At 45.2% G+C, this 8,749-nt stretch overlaps 1 pseudogene; it reads left to right on the top strand.

Annotated features, from left to right (window-relative positions):
- The first annotated feature begins 2,266 nt into the window (after nucleotides 1-2,266).
- On the top strand, nucleotides 2,267-5,205 carry LOC124035382 (annotated as a pseudogene).
- Nucleotides 5,206-8,749: the final 3,544 nt, after the last annotated feature.

The following is an 8,749-nucleotide window of genomic DNA, read 5'->3' as shown; positions in this document are numbered from 1 at the left end:
CTCTTACCTCTACATTTGCTCCTCTAGCTCCTCTTACTACTACATTATATACTCTTACCTCTACATTAGATACTCTTACCTCTACATTAGATACTCTTACCTCTACATTAGATACTCTTACCACTACATTAGATACTCTTACCTCTACATTAGCTCCTCTAGCTCCTCTTACCTCTACATTAGCTCCTCTGACTACTACATTAGATACTCTTACCTCTACATTAGCTCCTCTAGCTCCTCTTACCTCTACACTAGATACTCTTACCTCTACATTAGCTCCTCTTACCTCTACATTAGCTCCTCTAGCTCCTCTTACCTCTACACTAGATACTCTTACCTCTACATTAGCCCCTCTTACCTCTACATTAGCTCCTCTAGCTCCTCTTACCTTTACACTAGATACTGTTACCTCTACACTAGATACTCTTACCTCTACATTAGCTCCTCTTACCTCTACATTAGCTCCTCTAGCTCCTCTTACCTTTACACTAGATACTGTTACCTCTACATTAGCTCCTCTTACCTCTACATTAGCTCCTCTTACCTCTACATTAGCTCCTCTAGCTCCTCTTACCTTTACACTAGATACTCTTACCTCTACATTAGCTCCTCTAGCTCCTCTTACCTTTACACTAGATACTGTTACCTCTACATTAGCTCCTCTAGCTCCTCATACCTTTACACTAGATACTGTTACCTCTACATTAGATACTCTTACCTCTACATTAACTTCTAAACATCTCCATTGTTTCTGACACACTCCTACAAAGCCCATCAATTCCTCTCTGACTAGTTCCAGAATGATCTATCCGTTTAATCTCTTCTGCATAACATTACCTGTCCATTGATAATGTACGAGGCTCCCGTCTCCATGCCAGAATGTCTGTGTCACTCAAGACTCCACTTCCGCCGTTTATGCGTTACTCTATCTCTCTCTGTGTCTCTCTCTGTGTCTCTCTCTGTGTCTCTCTCTCTCTGTGTCTCTCTCTGTGTCTCTCTCTGTGTCTCTCTCTGTCTCTGTGTCTCTCTCTGTGTCTCTCTCTGTGTCTCTCTCTCTCTCTCTGTGTCTCTCTCTGTGTCTCTCTCTGTGTCTCTCTGTCTCTGTGTCTCTCTCTGTGTCTCTCTCTCTCTCTGTGTCTCTCTCTGTGTCTCTCTCTGTGTGTCTCTCTCTGTCTCTCTCTCTCTCTCTGTGTCTCTCTCTGTGTCTCTCTCTGTGTCTCTCTCTGTGTCTCTCTCTCTCTCTGTGTCTCTCTCTGTGTCTCTCTCTGTGTCTCTCTCTGTGTCTCTCTCTCTCTCCCTTTCTCTCTCTGTGTCTCTCTCTCTCTCTCTGTCTCTCTCTGTGTCTCTCTCTCTCTGTCTCTCTCTGTGTCTCTCTCTCTCTCTGTCTCTCTCTGTGTCTCTCTCTCTGTGTCTCTCTCTGTGTCTCTCTCTGTGTCTCTCTCTGTGTCTCTCTCTGTGTCTCTCTCTGTGTCTCTCTCTGTGTCTCTCTCTCTCCCTTTCTCTCTCTGTGTCTCTCTCTCTCTCTGTGTCTCTCTCTGTGTCTCTCTCTCTCTCTGTGTCTCTCTGTGTCTCTCTCTCTCTGTGTCTCTCTCTGTGTCTCTCTCTCTCTCTGTGTCTCTCTCTGTGTCTCTCTCTCTCTCTGTGTCTCTCTCTGTGTCTCTCTCTCTCTCTCTCTCTCTGTGTCTCTCTCTGTGTCTCTCTCTCTCCCTTTCTCTCTCTGTGTCTCTCTCTCTCTCTGTCTCTCTCTGTGTCTCTCTGTGTCTCTCTCTCTCTCCCTTTCTCTCTCTCTGTGTGTCTCCTGTGTATCTATGTTTCTCTGTGTGTCTCTGTCTCTCTCCCTTTCTCTCTCTGTCTCTCTCCCTTTCTCTCTCTGTGTCTCTCTCTCTCCCTTTCTCGCTTTCTGTGTCTTCTGTGTATCTATGTTTCTCTGTGTGTCTTTGTCTCTCCCTTTCCCTCGCTCTGTCTCTGTCCCTTTCTCTCTCTCTCCCTTTCTCTCTCTGTATCTCTCTCCCTTTCCCTCGCTCTGTCTCTGTCCCTTTCTCTCTCTCTCCCTTTCTCTCTCTGTATCTCTCTCCCTTTCTCTCTCTCTGTGTCTCTCTCCCTTTCCCTCTCTCTGTGTCTCTGTCCCTTTCTCAATTCAATTCAATTCAATTCAATTCAATTCAATTCAATTCAAGGGCTTTATTGGCATGGGAAACATGTGTTAACATTGCCAAAGCACTCTGTGTCTCTCTCCCTTTCTCTCTGTTGGTCTCTCTCTGCCATCATGTTGTCTATGAACCGTATTACAATTGGCAGTGAGAGGAAAGAAGGGGGGTGGGGGGTGTTCTCTACTCCTCTCCACCTTGCCTCCTCTCCTTCCCTCCTATTTGTACCAGATGGGCCCTCGGTCGATTCATTCCTTATTAACAGTAATTGCAACTTGTTTGAAGAACAACATTTGATTTTCAGGGATGTCGTGCCCTTAAGGAAACAAACTGTGGATCTGTGCCTATACACGCAGGCAGCCTCCTTACCAGGAACCCTTTAGAAAAAGCAACCAGGAAGTGACAGGTCCAGAGAGGATATCAGAAACAAAGTTGAGGTTGATTTCAATCTGTTCTCTTCTCTGCTTTGTTTTTGCAGTGGAGTGCTTTGAGAACAAACAACAGTACTTTGCTAACAGACTGGGCGAAGCCATGAAGGTAATTATCTGTTAACCTCTTGTCGTGTGACTGAGTACGATGGTGAACTACAAGTCCTCATGAGAAACAGAATGAACTCATTGTTATTTGTACATTTGCTACAAACCCTTTCAACCAACTTCATTCCCCTTCCCTTTAACACCTTCCATCCCCTTAGACCATACAACCTTCCTTCAAAACCCCTTCAACCCCAACACCCTTCAACCCCCTTCAAGCATCACCCTTCATCCCCTTCGACCCCAACCCCCAGCATTCAATATCCTTCAACACCCTTTAACCCACATTTCCACCCCCTTCAATCCCTTCAACACCCCTCAACCCATTTCCACCCCCTTTCAATCCCCTTCAACACCCTTCAACCCATTTCCACTCCCTTCATCCCCTTCAACACCCTTCAACCCCTTCACTCCCTTCAACTCCTTTTAAACCCCTTCAACGCCCTTCAGCCCTTCAACTCCCTTCAACCCTTTCAACACCCTTCAACCCCAAACCCTTTCAACCCCTTCAACCCCCCTTTCAACACCCTTCAACCCCCTCAACCCCCTTCAACCCCTTTCAACTCCCTTCAACTCCTTTCAACTTTTCCTTCAACCCCAAACCCTTTCCAACTCCTTCAACCCCTTCAATTCCTTTTTCAACCTCAACACCATTAAACCCCCTTAAACCCCATTCAACCCCTTCAATTCCTTTTCAACCTCAACCCTATTCAACCCCTTTCAACTCCCTTCAACCGCAACCCCCTTTTAGAAGATTTGAATTATGAATCAACTGAAAAACATCCCACAGTAATTATGTATCAGACGTTAATGAGTTGATTAAACAAGGGGTTAAGTCATCACAACTTTCTTCAGTACTAACATCCAACAAACACAAACCATCACCAAGGACTCTATCCAATCAGCATCGCCGGAGATCAGGGCTCCTATGGCCTGCTTGAAATGTGATGTCATTCCCACGAACTCGGGAATGCTACCTTTGTTATTTCATGGGGCGCTGAACTTCAGCGTTACGGAGTTAAATCAGGCACCCCAAATTGGTTTTTTAATTTAAATGAACATCTAGAGCATTGGAAAGGAAGCTACCTGGATACTGTAACTATAAACACAGAGACAGAGAAAGGAGAAAACACAAACAATGGTAGTCAATGGCAACACCAAGGCTTACAAAAGGACATGAATTACCTGTCCTGATAAATAACACCATGTGATGTTGACATCACCTGCAGGGTAAAAGTGCCAAGGAGAAGGTGGTGACCAGGATCGTCGTGTCTCGCTGTGAGGTGGACCTCATGAAGATCAGGACAGAGTTTAAGAAACTGAACCAGAAGTCCCTTGTACCAGACCATCGCTGTGAGGACTCTTCTTTTTTCTGTTTTCTCTTCATTCTCTCTATCTCTATATCTCTCTATATATATCTCTCTCTCTCTCTATATATATATCTATTCTCTCTCTCTCTCTCTCTCTCTCTCTGTCTCTCTCTCTCTCTCTCTCTGTCTCTCTCTCTCTCTCTCTCTCTCTCTCTCTCTCTCTCTCTCTCTCTGTCTCTCTCTGTCTCTCTCTCGCATTTTCTCTCTCTCTCTCTCTCTCTCTCTCTCTCTCTCTCTCTCTCTCTCTCTCTCTCTCTCTCTCTCTCTCTCTCTCTCTCTCTCTCTCTCTCTCTCTGTCTCTCTGTCTCTCTCTGTCTCTCTCTCGCATTTTCTGTCTCTCTCTCTCTCTCTCTCTCTCTCTCTCTCTCTCTCTCTCTCTCTCTCTCTCTCTCTCTCTCTCACATTTTTCTCTCTCTCTCTCTCTCTCTCTCTCTCTCTCTCTCTCTCTCTCTCTCTCTCTCTCTCTCTCTCTCTCTCTCTCTCTCTCTCTCTGTCTCTGTCTCTGTCTCTCTCTCTCTCTCTCTGTCTCTCTCTCTCTCTCTCTCTCTCTCTCTCTCTCTCTCTCTGTCTCTCTCTGTCTCTCTCTCATTTTCTCTTCTCTCTCTCTCTCTCTCTCTCTCTCTCTCTCTCTCTCTCTCTCTCTCTCTCTCTCTCTCTCTCTCTCTCTCTCTCTCTCTCTCTCTGTCTCTCTCTGTCTCTCTCTGTCTCTCTCTCGCATTTTCTGTCTCTCTCTCTCTCTCTCTCTCTCTCTCTCTCTCTCTCTCTCTCTCTCTCTCTCTCTCTCTCATACATTTTCTCTCTCTCTCTCTCCTCTCTCTCTCTCTCTCTCTCTCTCTCTCTCTCTCTCTCTCTCTCTCTCTCTCTCTCTCTCTCTCTCTCTCTCAATCCCCAAACTCCCGACATGCCTTGCAACAGTACTATGTTTTCTTATTGGGATGTGACGGCAAGCTAACACAGTGTAACATCTCGTAGAATTCTAAACCTGCTCTGTCTTGTTTCATGACAAACTGAGGGTCTTGACTGAACTTGCCTTCCTCCTTGCTTAGCTCTAGCGGACAGAAAGAGTCTCAACTCCTTTATTTTCTGTCCCCTATCAGGAGCACACTAAAGAAACTATCAGAAGGTCTGCTGAGTCTGTGTGGAGGAGACGACTAAAAGTCAACTGGCACCAACTGTCACCTTGCCCCAAAACCAATGCCTTGTTCCTATTTTGATTCAGTCTAGTGACACAGACATTGAGAACCGGTGCCTTTATCCACAACACCCAGTAGCATTAGAGTCATCATTACTCAGATTGCATCACCTTTCTGTGAATTATGAGATATCCAACGGAAAAATTGAGAGTAAATGTTTTTTATGCAATGTTTTTTGAAATTAAATCATTTTTTGTTAAATAGTTTCCTTTCTTATTTTATTTTATCTTACAATATTACAGAGCTGTTGTCTTTAGGACATTTCTCCCCAAGTAAAGTCAGACATTTTGAATGGTAATGGTCGACGTTTGATCCAGCTAGTGTATGTCCTTATATCGCCACTAGAGGGCGTTAGAGCGCCATACAGTCCTGCTTCCTCCTGGCCTTGTTTCCATGGAAGAGAGGTTGCTTTGATTTCACTCTAATGCTCTAATATCTTTATCTAATATCTTTAAAATCAGATGGGAATATTGAGTGGAGCTTCACAATGCTGTTTAAAAACCTTTTGATACTTGGGGGCGGGGGGGTAATTTTTCAAGACAAGCAAACCAAGTTTTTGAGTGAATTATATAAAACAAATTGTTTGATGTTGTCAGTCAGTTTAAAATTGTAATCTATTAGGAGTTCTCCCTCACTGTGGACAATAATCACATTTTCAAAACTGGAACTTTGTCTAGAAAATATTGGTTCATAATTGCGACCCAATAGACGACAGAAGCCATACAGTATATTTGTGTTTATGTATCTATAAACTCCAGCGAATTCATAATAAATCACAATTGATTCCAGATCAGATAAAAGATTGAACTTCTTCCTACATAAAACCCTGTCTCGTCTCTGTCTCTGTCTCTGTCTCTCTCTCTCTCTCTCTCTCTCTCTCTCTCTTCTCTCTCTCTCTCTCTCTCTCTCTCTCTCTCTCTCTCTCTCTGTCTCTGTCTCTGTCTCTGTCTCTCTCTCTCTCTCTCTCTCTCTCTCTCTCTCTCTCTCTCTCTATGTGTTATATTCATTGAAGAGGTTTATTTAGATTTTCTTAATCGTTAGTGTGTTTTGCTTTGTTTGTTTGGTGCTAATTTTTTAATTAAAAATGTTAATTTAACCTCCAGCAACAGCCATTTGCATACGAGGGTAGCAAACAGCTACTTCTCCTGTTTAGTTTGAGGTCTCTTAGGATCGAAGGATCCGCCATCCTGTTGACAAGGCACTTCTTCAGACTGAGAAACAAGAGAGAGGAAAGAGAGACAGTTAGAAGAAAGAAGAGAGAGAGATAAGTAGAGGCAGTGAGGAAGAAACACTACAAACAAACTCTACTGACAGAAAAAAATGTGGGCCGACGATAAGACAAGCTATCATAACACAAACGAGAGATGAACAGATGAAATCGGAAGAGAGGGAGAGAGCATTGTACATTGTTACGTCATGCCAATAAAGCAAATTGAATTGAAAGAATTGAAAATGAGGCAGAGAGAGAGAGAGGGAGGAAGAGAGAGAGAGCGAGACAGAGAGGGAGGAAAAGAGAGAGGGAGAGAGAGAGAGAGAGCGAGACAGAGAGGGAGGAAGAGAGGGAGAGAGAGAGAGAGAGAGAGAGAAAGAGAGAGAGAGAGAGAGAGAGAGAGAGAGCGTGAGACAGAGAGGGAGGAAGAGAGAGAGGGAAGCAGATAGATAGGGAGGAAGAGCGAGAGAGAGGGAAGCAGATAGATAGGGAGGAAGAGAGAGAGAGGGAAGCAGATAGATAGGGAGAAAGAGAGAGAGAGAAGCAGATAGATAGGGAGGAAGAGCGAGAGCGAGACAGAGAGGGAGGAAAAGAGAGGGAAAGAGAGAGAGCGAGACAGAGAGGGAGGGAGGAATAGAGTAGGAGAGAGAGAGAGAGCGAGACAGAGAGGGAGGAAGAGAGAGAGAGAGAGAGAGAGAGGGAAGCAGATAGATAGGGAGGAAGAGCGAGAGAGAGGGGAGCAGATAGATAGGGAGGAAGAGAGAGAGAGAGAAGCAGATAGATAGGGAGGAAGAGAGAGAAGCAGATAGATAGGGAGGAAGAGAGAGAGAGAGAAGCAGATAGATGTGGAGGAAGAGAGAGAGAGAGAGGGAAGCAGATAGATATGGAGGAAGAGAGAGAGAGAGAGAGAGAAGCAGATAGATAGGGAGGAAGAGAGAGAGAAGCAGATAGATATGGAGGAAGAGAGGAGAGAAGAGAGAGAGAGAGAGAGAGAGAGAGAGAGAGAGAGAGAGAGAGAGAGAGAGAGAGAGAGAGAGAGAGAGAGAAAGAAGCAGATAGATAGGGAGGAAGAGAGAGAGAGAGGAAGCAGATAGATAGGGAGGAAGAGAGAGAGAGGAAGCAGATAGATAGGGAGGAAGAGAGAGAGAGAGAAGCAGATAGATGTGGAGGAAGAGAGAGAGAGGGGAAGCAGATAGATATGGAGGAAGAGAGAGAGAGAGAGAGAGAGAGAGAGAGAGAGAGAGAGAGAGAGAGAGAGAGAGAGAGAGAGAGAGAGAGAGAGAGAGAGAGAGAGAGAGAAGCAGATAGATAGGGAGGAAGAGAGAGAGAGAAGCAGATAGATATGGAGGAAGAGAGAGAGAGAGAGAGAGAGAGAGGAGAGAGAGAGAGAGAGAGAGAGAGAGAGAGAAGAGAGAGAGAGAGAGAGAGAGAGAAAGAAGCAGATAGATAGGGAGGAAGAGAGAGAGAGAGGGAAGCAGATAGATAGGGAGGAAGAAGAGAGAAGCAGATAGATAGGGAGGAAGAGAGAGAGAGAGAAGCAGATAGATGTGGAGGAAGAGAGAGAGAGAGAGAGGGAAGCAGATAGATATGGAGGAAGAGAGAGAGAGAGAGAAGCAGATAGATGTGGAGGAAGAGCGAGAGAGAGGAAGCAGATAGATAGGGAGGAAGAGAGAGAGGAGAAGCAGATAGATGTGGAGGAGAGAGAGAGAGAGAGAGAGAGGGAAGCAGATAGATATGGAGGAAGAGAGAGAGAGAGAGAGAGAGAGAGAGAGAGAGAGAGAGAGAGAGAGAGAAAGAAGCAGATAGATAGGGAGGAAGAGAGAGAGAGAGGGAAGCAGATAGATAGGGAGGAAGAGAGAGAGAAGCAGATAGATAGGGAGGAAGAGAGAGAGAGAGAAGCAGATAGATGTGGAGGAAAGAGAGAGAGAGAGAGGGAAGCAGATAGATATGGAGGAAGAGAGAGAGAGAGAGAAGCAGATAGATGTGGAGGAAGAGCGAGAGAGAGGGAAGCAGATAGATAGGGAGGAAGAGAGAGAGAGGAGGAAGCAGATAGATAGGGAGGAAGAGAGAGAGAGAGGCAGATAGATAGGGAGGAAGAGAGAGAGGGAAGCAGATAGATAGGGAGGAAGAGAGAGAGAGAGAGAGAGAGAGAGAGAGAGAGAGAGAGAGAGAGAGAGAGAGAGAGAGAGCAGATAGATGTGAGGAGAGAGAGAGAGAGAGAGAGAGAGAGAGAGAGAGAGAGAGAGAGAGAGAGAGAGAGAGAGAGAGAGAGAGAGAGAGAGAGAGAGAGAGAAAG

Source organism: Oncorhynchus gorbuscha, linkage group LG05 (assembly GCF_021184085.1).
Source record: "Oncorhynchus gorbuscha isolate QuinsamMale2020 ecotype Even-year linkage group LG05, OgorEven_v1.0, whole genome shotgun sequence".
Lineage (NCBI taxonomy): Eukaryota > Metazoa > Chordata > Actinopteri > Salmoniformes > Salmonidae > Oncorhynchus > Oncorhynchus gorbuscha.
Note: the sequence above shows the minus strand (reverse complement) of the source record. Positions and strands in the feature narration are given on the sequence as shown.